The sequence below is a fragment of the Poecilia formosa genome, unplaced genomic scaffold, assembly GCF_000485575.1.
Source record: "Poecilia formosa unplaced genomic scaffold, Poecilia_formosa-5.1.2 Scaffold1041, whole genome shotgun sequence".
Taxonomy (NCBI): Eukaryota; Metazoa; Chordata; class Actinopteri; order Cyprinodontiformes; family Poeciliidae; genus Poecilia; species Poecilia formosa.
Window position 1 is genome coordinate 14,169 of NW_006800980.1, and position 9,577 is coordinate 23,745.

The window sequence follows — 9,577 nt, forward strand, 5'->3', positions numbered from 1 at the left end:
ACATGCTGGTCCTTCATTTTAAAAACATAAAAATACATTTCTGATGAAAAGTCAGCCAAATGCCATGTCAATCAAACACTTTTTTTAAATTGGGCTGGGGGTCTCCAACTGGGCAAATATTTTTTTTTTTTTAATTTTTATTAATATTGTAAGATACTATACATTTGTAAGATACCATCAATTTACAAATTATATATATAGATGAATCAGATTCAAAAATAGTTTCAGTCCCAAAATTCTTTAATTTCCAGGAGGAAATTAAACATGTAAATAAGTAAATCCCTGCAGCAGCAGAGGGTGGCTCAGCCATCACAGAAGAAGTTGATGCAGACGGCTCTAAATCCCTGTCCGTATGCACCGACATACAAAAGTCAGGATAAATTCCTTATCAGGAATTATCATGTATATCAGAACAAAATATGAATCTATGCACACATATTTCAAACTTTTGTGCCAAAACCACACTGAAAAGAAAACTCAACACTGTAAGCTATAAGTTAAAATGTGTCCTATAGCATCGCACTGCCATCACCAATCTCACCACATGTTCTCACAAGCTTTTCAATCAGGGCATCATTCCTTTGTTAAAAACCGTTATTGAGTAGTGAGATTATCTCAGCAGGTAGAAACATATCTGTGGATGGGAAAACATGTGGTGTTTTCCCGTCCATCGATCACAAGTATCGATCACAAGTGGTGCTTTGAACAGTTTGTCACATTTACTCTCAGAGCACAAAGCATTTCAGTCTCAAGGTTTCACTTCAACTCAGCAGACTACATAAGACACAGACAGACAGCTGAAATAATATCCAGCATCAATAAACAGAGTAGTGCAGAAGGATAAAGCTGTTCAGGGAAAAAAAAACTGTATTTACAGAGTGATGCCAGCGGAGATGGAGTGCCTTCTATACCAGAGCACTACTCAGCTTCCGCTGTCATACATGACAGCGGAAGCTGAGTTCACTCTTAACAGAGAGCGGATTCAACCAAAGAGAAGTTAGGATTCACTAAGCTGATATGAACCAAACTTAAACACCTTAATATGTTAAGATATTATTCAGTCACAGGATTTCTTCTCCTTTAAGAGTAGCTATTATTTCCAGGCCACTGCTTCTATGATGCTTTTAGAAAGGATGATAATACTTTCATAAGTAGTTGCTTTTATGTCTTGAATCTTAACTATACATTTTCTTGCAAAAGCATGAATGCCAGGAGTGTACAGGTACATAAAACGATGGTTTGTTGGGTTTTAAAGCCATAGTTTGAATTATAGGAATAAAGTTTTTGTTGTTTTACTTCTTTCAGCTGTGAACAAAATAATTTAAAATACAATTAGATTTTATCAGAATGTTCTAGAATTTCACAAATTTGCCAGTATAGATCTGACTGGATATTTAGTTACCAAATGCACCAATGGTATGGAATGCACCATGCTGTTCAGGTATGGTACAATCTGTATGGCATAGCATATAACTATGCTCTGCATTTCCACTAAAAGAAATTAAGAATGTGAAAGACTCACCAATGTTCTATGGGGCCTTGAGTAGAATATGACTTAGGGGCCCCTCCATCAGAACATCACCACCACTAACAGTATTTCAATACAAATTTCTTGGAATCTCTGGGGGATAGCGGGGGGCAGGTTTATCTGCTTGCATCTGATAACTGCTTATTTGATGAGACATACTTTTGAACAAACTGAGCTCAAACACAAAGATTAAACATTATAGCTTATAAATATTGTTCTTTTTTTTTACACTTTTTAAAAGTAACCCTGACAATTTCTTTAAACCTTAAATTTAAATGTTACTCAGCTTAAAATATTTCAATTGATTTATGCTGAAACCATTCTCAATGAACAAATGCTAAAATTCTAGATCTATGGTCTGTGCTAAAATTCAAGTATTTGTGGAGCGTTCTGGAGGGCCTAAAGAGCTGCTTGGTTTGCTCATGCCTTGAGCTGGTACCATTCACAAGATATGCTAACACTCAAGAGAACAACAAAGACACTGTCTTTGCTTTAAGTGAAAAACAACTTCTTATAAAATTTGGGTCAATTTAAAGTACTGAGCACTGAGACAACAATCCAAAGTTACACAAAGAGGATTACACTCATCACAAATCCACTATTACACACATACAGGTATTTTGAAACTATTTTCTCTCCATAGATCTCTATCCTCCACCTCCAGGCAGTGACCTGCTGAAGCAGATCATCTTTGGTGGGTTCTGACGTTTGGGAGCAGAATACTCTTTGTAGTCTGAGCCCATGATCATTGCTTACCGTAGAAAAATGGAGTTATCGCTTGTTTCAATGTGCATTTGCTCCATCTTATGTCTCTCTTATTCTACATGCCAATATTTTGTAAAAAAAAAAAATAAAAAATACAACCCACTTTCTTTTTCATTAACTGTTTGTAGGAATGCATTATTTTTCTTCTATCCTTCTCATGTGACATTGTGTATGTAATAAACAGTATAAATGAAAAGTAATTTTCTTGGTGAAATATATTTATTTTGTCATCTAATATGATTTTAACTTGAAACAGTTTCATTTAAATAGGCATTTAAATGAAACTGTTCTATAATAAATTAAAGTTCTATAATAGTTATCAGATTACCAGCATAATCAACTCTGTTATAGACCCAGATGTTCATTTCACATGAAAAATAGTCTTCTACAGAAATAAAGAATTCATCCCAGGTCTTCAGTCAAAACATGCACAACTACACATTTTCTTCAGTAATTTAAAACTTAATCTAAATCATTTAATTTAACTCTGCCATTAAGCTCATTTTCCATCTGTAGTAGCTGCATTTTTTTCTGTAATATATACATTTCTTTGTAGGGTGTAGATCTGAAGGCAAGTTGGAACAGAACTAACTGCTGACGCAGACAATGAGGTATAGCATTCCCATGCTAGCATACAGAGGAGATCACTGCTGTTACTCCTGTTTTGTTTTCTTTTTATGTACATATCTTCATTAATCTATATTAATCAGCGTACTGCATAGACACTTATTTAACAAATATGCTCTGTAGCCCATATGTATTCTCTCTCTAAAGATTTATAACACTGACAAATGTCCCTGCCACATCTAAAAATGCTTTGATTAAACAGAGAATTTATTAGTTCTTTATTGCTCAATAATCACCTAAAGTCGTGGAAGAAAGTAGGAAAAGTTGTTTACACTGCACCGGAAGCCCTTCAAACATTGGTTACGTATTGTAACCTCAGATTCTATGAGTATAGGCTCAGCCCTTTAAGGCTATCGCTAGTGGGTTTATCCCTCGCGCACAGCGCAGCACTGAAAAAAGCTTAGTCCACGCCCACCAAATGGGTGGACCTCACCACGGTCTGTATAAATAACGGTCAGACCGGACAAATGGCTCCCTAAAAGCCTTTTTTCTTCAGCTATTCAGGAACCAGTGAGGCCCACAGCTTAAAGGGTTGCACCTATCCTCATAGAATCTGGGGTTACAATATGTAACCAACGTTCTATTTTGTACAGGCTTCGCCTTTTAAGGCTATCGCTAGTGGGTTAACGGCGAAGCAGGATGTAGTCTATGCCTCACTGGGTCCATCAAGACCACCACCATGAAGGACCTGTCTTACAGAAAACAGTCTCGGCCTAGAGTGCATAATTACACACTCCCAGCCTCCCTACAGCAGAAGACCAGAGAGGAGAATAGGCTCTGGTCAGAAAGGTTGAGATAAACAGACCTGCTGCTGTGAACAGGAACAACAAACGTTACGAACTGTAACAGTGTAACGATGAACAGAACAGAACAGGTAACTTATATTATACAGCACTTTGGACATCCATGTTGTTCTCAAATAAATAAACGTATCAAAAAAAAAATTATTCTGTCTGAACTCTGAGGACAGAATGGGTCATAGAGAATATGGAAACATCACACAAGTAAAACCGAATAAATGAGCACAAAGATGACCAGGAAGTTGCCGTGCAAATGTCCTCCACAGACAGGCATGGACTAAGTTTTTTTCAGTGCTGCGCTGCGGGCGAGGGATAAACCCACTAGCGATAGCCTTCAAGGTCGAAACCTATACGAAATAGAACTAACTGACAGCACTGAGATGTTCAGAACTATTGAGAGTTTCAACTATTGAGAGCTACATGGCTGCATATCGGCGAGTTTGAAGAGAATCCTAACGCTGTCTCTATAGCGCTGGGTTACAAACTCGGGTGCTTTGTATTAACAGGAAGCTAAGCACTGTGGGAGTTTTTCAACCCATCAGTAAGTGCCTTTTCCTGAGGATCCATGGGATTTGTGCTAGCGACTTTTGGATGGCTGGAATACCTACTTCTGAAGCTGCAGAAGCGTCTGCCTTTTTGTTAAAAGCCATAAAGAAGCATAGACACAGAAACATGTTTCCATGGTTTCTCCTACATAGATTTGCCTCTTCCATTGGCTCTGTCTTTTGTCTGGTGGCACCACATTTCCAGGCTGGCACTTTAATGAATTATGATGTATTGTATTGGAGTAAATAAAAAAGAAACTGAAGGGAATCAGTCTCAGATAAATAAAACATCTCTTGCCCTCAATGGAATATGATTACTCAAGGCTTCACTCCAAGTGGGAAAGTCATCTGAGGAATAGTTGGAAGATTCATTTCTCCTTCGAAGAATGGGCACTAAGCTTTATTTACATTTCTTTAGTGAAGAAATTCTCTTTTTTTCTAAATTAATGAGTAGAGAGGTGTTGGGAGAAACTGAAAAAAGAAAGTGGGAACTTAGCAGCAATGGAGTAAGAGAGACTGAGCAAGGTGATAAGAAGGACAGATATATTTTAAGTTATCCATCCAACATTTCCCCCTAAACAACTTCCACAATACGCAATTTTATTTATGACAGCTTTTTTGAAAAAATGAGTCAGAATGTGGATATTGGGAATGCACGTTTTTCCAATATCAGTTGAGCTAAGCTAGCTCAGGCACCACAAATGTCATTACCATTTTCAATAGAACAGGTAATAGTGTATCTATAGCAAAGCAAGCCATGCTCAGTAATAGACTGAAAGGCCACTCAGGGAGGAAGAAGCTGTTACTTGAAAAGCAACACAAAAATGACAAAGATTCCAACTGTAAGTGACTCTGGAAATAAACAAATACATTTTATCTTGTGTCTCAAACAGCTCAGGAAAACAGTATGAGTTGTTTTACTTTGTCAGTAGATATTGGTTTCCTAAAGCAGAGGTTTGGAGGTTTAAAAGTGGGACTTCAGCTTGCTTAGAATAAATCTGAGCTGTTTCTGGTGGAACCACAGCTAATCAGGACTTCAGGATTGCTTTTATGATACCTTTTTTTTTTGCAATCAAGTTTCACTTTTTTTTGTTGTACTACCTTAGAAATATTTGCAAGGAATTTTGCATTAATGTATGATGGCAAAATGTGACTTTTTATTACTCGCCATATTTGACCACTGATGACATGGCAACTTTTACTAGGATGTGTCCAACTTCACTAACTTTCAAGGGAGAGGTTTTAGTTGTATCTCTGTTGACTGGTTATGCAGAAATTAAAAATAAAAACAGATAGAGGCTCAATTTGGCACATGCCACTTCTTATTTTCTTTGCAAAAAATGCAACAGTTCAACAATTTCCCAGGTCATTCTGACTGTTTCTAATAAACTTCAGAAATAAGCTGAAGAAGCAAATGTCATGAGAAAGTAAACTGAATCAAAGCTAACATGAGCGTTTTTGGAAGACAATGTCATCTGGTGCTGCTTTAAGATCCCTGGAACTTCTTCGGAATCTCAATGTAGGTAACGTTAATGCCACCTGCTGGCAAAGCATCTTTTATTCAATGTGTTTTACTGGAATCCCACAAACTACTCAAACACTGGAAAATAATGTAAAAACATTATGTTAATATATATATATATATACACATATTTTGGTGACTGCTAACACCAAAATATGTATTGAAAGGTACGTGTGGGTAGTAGAAATGAGGTAGGGTACACTTTAAATAGATCACACATCACAGCATGGGCACACAAACTCAATCACAAGTTTATTTACAGTATATTTATAAACTGGCCTTTAAATAATTTATTTTGATAAGTTTGAATGTTATGTCGTCCTTCAGAGACAGATTAAAAATCCCTGCTTCGTGACATGGTGATAATTAGATTTATCTGCTCTGATGATTTCTGAAATAACTAACCAAGCAATTTGCGCTCCTGCTTTTGATGTTTTTGCCATTTTCTTTTTGGCAACATTAGCCTTTAACCTTTTTTGGCAAATAACAGTTTTTCCAGTCATACTAATAAAAGATCAACCAGGAGGAATAAAATCAAATGAATGAAAAGCAAAGGATTAAATTAAAGATCCCCAAGTTGATGTACCAAACATAAATGCTGCTAAAAAAGGATTTCAGCACAAATTAAAGAATAATCTAGACATGATGAGAGTAGCTGATGATCTTCTGGGCAGATTATCATTGTTAAATTTGACGGACTGAAACACAACAGTTTGTGTACAGTGAGAAGAGCAGAAGGCTCAGAACGTGGCCCTGAGGAGAGCGAGTGCTGATGCCTGATAGCTGAAGAGGCATGGGGGCCCACTTTAACTTTTTGTTTGCGATCTGTCAGAAAGTCCTTAATCCAACCACAGGTGGAAGAGAGGCTTCCCAGGTCTGCCAGTTTGCACAACAGTCTGTCAGGGAGGATGGTATTGAAAGTCGAGCTGAACTCAATGAAGAGGATTCGTGCGTAGCTCTCCCAGTTCTCAGGTAGGACAAAACAGCCAGACAGTGGCAACAGCATCTTCAGTTGACCTGCTAGCTCTGTAAGTAAACAGGTGTGCGTCAAAGGTGCGAGGAATGAATGCCAAGATGTGACTCTGCACCAATCTCTCAAAACATTTATTTCATCACCAACGGGGTGATGAAATGTGAGAGCGGTGAGAGCCACTGGTCGGTAGTGGCAAGGTGATGGGTGTTTTATTTAGGAATGGGAACGATGGTGGGGGATTTCAGGCACGATTGGTCTCTGACCTGACACAGGGACAGGTTAAAGATCTTTGTAAAGACTCCAGCTAGCTGCTCTGCTCAGTTCCTCAGCACACATCCAGGAACATCATCAGGTCCCGCTGCCTTTCTGGGGTTGACAGACTGTAGCGAGCGTCTCATCTCCTCAATCCTCCTCTTGTAGCCCTGAGGAGAGCCAGTGCTGATGCCTGATACCTTTCTGATCCTTCCCTTTAGGTTGCTCCGTGTCAAGCTGTAGAGATCCTTGTCCCCAGACTTGTTATCAGCATTCCTTTCTGTAAGCAGCAGCTGGACTTCTCCGGTCATCCGTGCCTTTTTGTTTGGGAATTGGAGTAAATTTTTTTCACTTTAACACTTTCAGTGCAGGTCTTGATGTAACACAGAACTCTGTCAGTGAATAATTCCAGGTCTCTATGTTCAAAAATGTCCCAGTTTGTACTTTCAAAACTATCTTGAAGTTGCAGAAAGGCATCATCAGGCCAGCTTGTGATGGCTCTGATGATGGTAGGTTCAGATGTCCTCATGGGAGTATACGCAGGAATCAAAAACAAGTGACATGTGGTCAGACTGCACCAGGTGTGGTAACTGCTTGGCTCTATAAGCCAGTTTGATGTTAGTGTAGACATTATCTAACATATTGAGTCCTCTGGTAGCGCACTTTAGATGTTGATGGAATTTGGGGAGCAATACCTTTAAGTTGACATGATTAATATCTCCGGCAATAATGAAAACTGCATCTGGATAGCTCTGTTGATTGTTAGTGCTGTTATACAGTGTTCTCAAAGCCAGATTTGCATATGTCAGAGGGTGGAATGTGAACAACAGTGGGTCCATGGTCCTAATATAGCACAGTAGAGACAACACAATCTGCTACAACTCAGATTGACTCATGACAAAGGCATGAGGCAATCCTGTTAAAAAACAAAACAAAACAAAAACAACTGAGCAAGTGAATTTACAGACTTTCAAACCATGATCAAGACTCAACAACAGCGGTATGATCTTCACTCTAAATTGTTTCATTTTGATCCGTGTAACAGGTAAAAGGATGAAAAGTTGTCTTGGTCCTTGTTGTGCTCAGCAGGACTTCAAGATAACATCATTTCACCAGAAGGGTTCTTTCATTTCAACTCGATTGGATTACTATAACGCACTTTATCTGGGAGTCAGTCAGTCACTGCTCTCACGTCTGCAGCTGGTTCAGAATGCTGCTGCACAACTTTTGACAGGAACTCGAAAGAGGGAACACGTGACCCTTGTCCTGACCTCACTTCACTGGCTGCCTGTATATTTTAGGATTCATTTTAAAATTCTTATGTTTGTTTTTAAATCACTACATAATCTTGCCCCGGCTTACCTCNTATATATATATATATATACACATATTTTGGTGACTGCTAACACCAAAATATGTATTGAAAGATACGTGTGGGTAGTAGAAATGAGGTAGGGTACACTTTAAATAGATCACACATCACAGCATGGGCACACAAACTCAATCACAAGTTTATTTACAGTATATTTATAAACTGGCCTTTAAATAATTTATTTTGATAAGTTTGAATGTTATGTCGTCCTTCAGAGACAGATTAAAAATCCCTGCTTCGTGACATGGTGATAATTAGATTTATCTGCTCTGATGATTTCTGAAATAACTAACCAAGCAATTAGCGCTCATGCTTTTGATGTTTTCGCCATTTTCTTTTTGGCAACATTAGCCTTTAACCTTTTTTGGCAGATAACACTTTTTCCAGTCATACTAATAAAAGATCAACCAGGAGGAATAAAATCAAATGAATGAAAAGCAAAAGATTAAATTAAAGATCCCCAAGTTGATGTACCAAACATAAATGCTGCTAAAAAAGGATTTCAGCACAAATTAAAGAATAATCTAGACATGATGAGAGTAGCTGATGATCTTCTGGGCAGATTATCATTGTTAAATTTGACGGACTGAAACACAACAGTTTGTGTACAGTGAGAAGAGCAGAAGGCTCAGAACGTGGCCCTGAGGAGAGCCACGTTCTGGCTCTCCATACCTCTTCAGCCTGATAGCTGAAGAGGTATGGAGGCCCGCTTTAACTTTTTGTTTGCGATCTGTCAGAAAGTCCTTAATCCAACCACAGGTGGAAGAGAGGCTTCCCAGGTCTGCCAGTTTGCACAACAGTCTGTCAGGGAGGATGGTATTGAAAGTCGAGCTGAACTCAATGAAGAGGATTCGTGCGTAGCTCTCCCAGTTCTCAGGTAGGACAAAACAGCCAGACAGTGGCAACAGCATCTTCAGTTGACCTGCTAGCTCTGTAAGTAAACAGGTGTGTGTCAAAGGTGCGAGGAATGAATGCCAAGATGTGACTCTGCACCAATCTCTCAAAACATTTATTTCATCACCAACGGGGTGATGAAATGTGAGAGCGGTGAGAGCCACTGGTCGGTAGTGGCAAGGTGATGGGTGTTTTATTTAGGAATGGGAACGATGGTGGGGGATTTCAGGCACGATTGGTCTCTGACCTGACACAGGGACAGGTTAAAGATCCAGCTAGCTGCTCTGTTCAGTTCCTCA

The 9,577-nt window shown here is 38.7% G+C and overlaps 1 long non-coding RNA gene across 1 annotated transcript in view; it reads right to left on the minus strand.

Moving 5' to 3' along the window:
• Nucleotides 1–6,972: 6,972 nt before the first annotated feature.
• The window catches only part of LOC107835119 (uncharacterized), a 3,444-nt gene continuing 839 nt past the window's right edge, over nt 6,973–9,577 (minus strand). The window contains exon 2 of the long non-coding RNA XR_001660947.1: nt 6,973–8,374. This is a non-coding gene — a long non-coding RNA (uncharacterized LOC107835119). The remainder of the gene's footprint in view (nt 8,375–9,577) is intronic.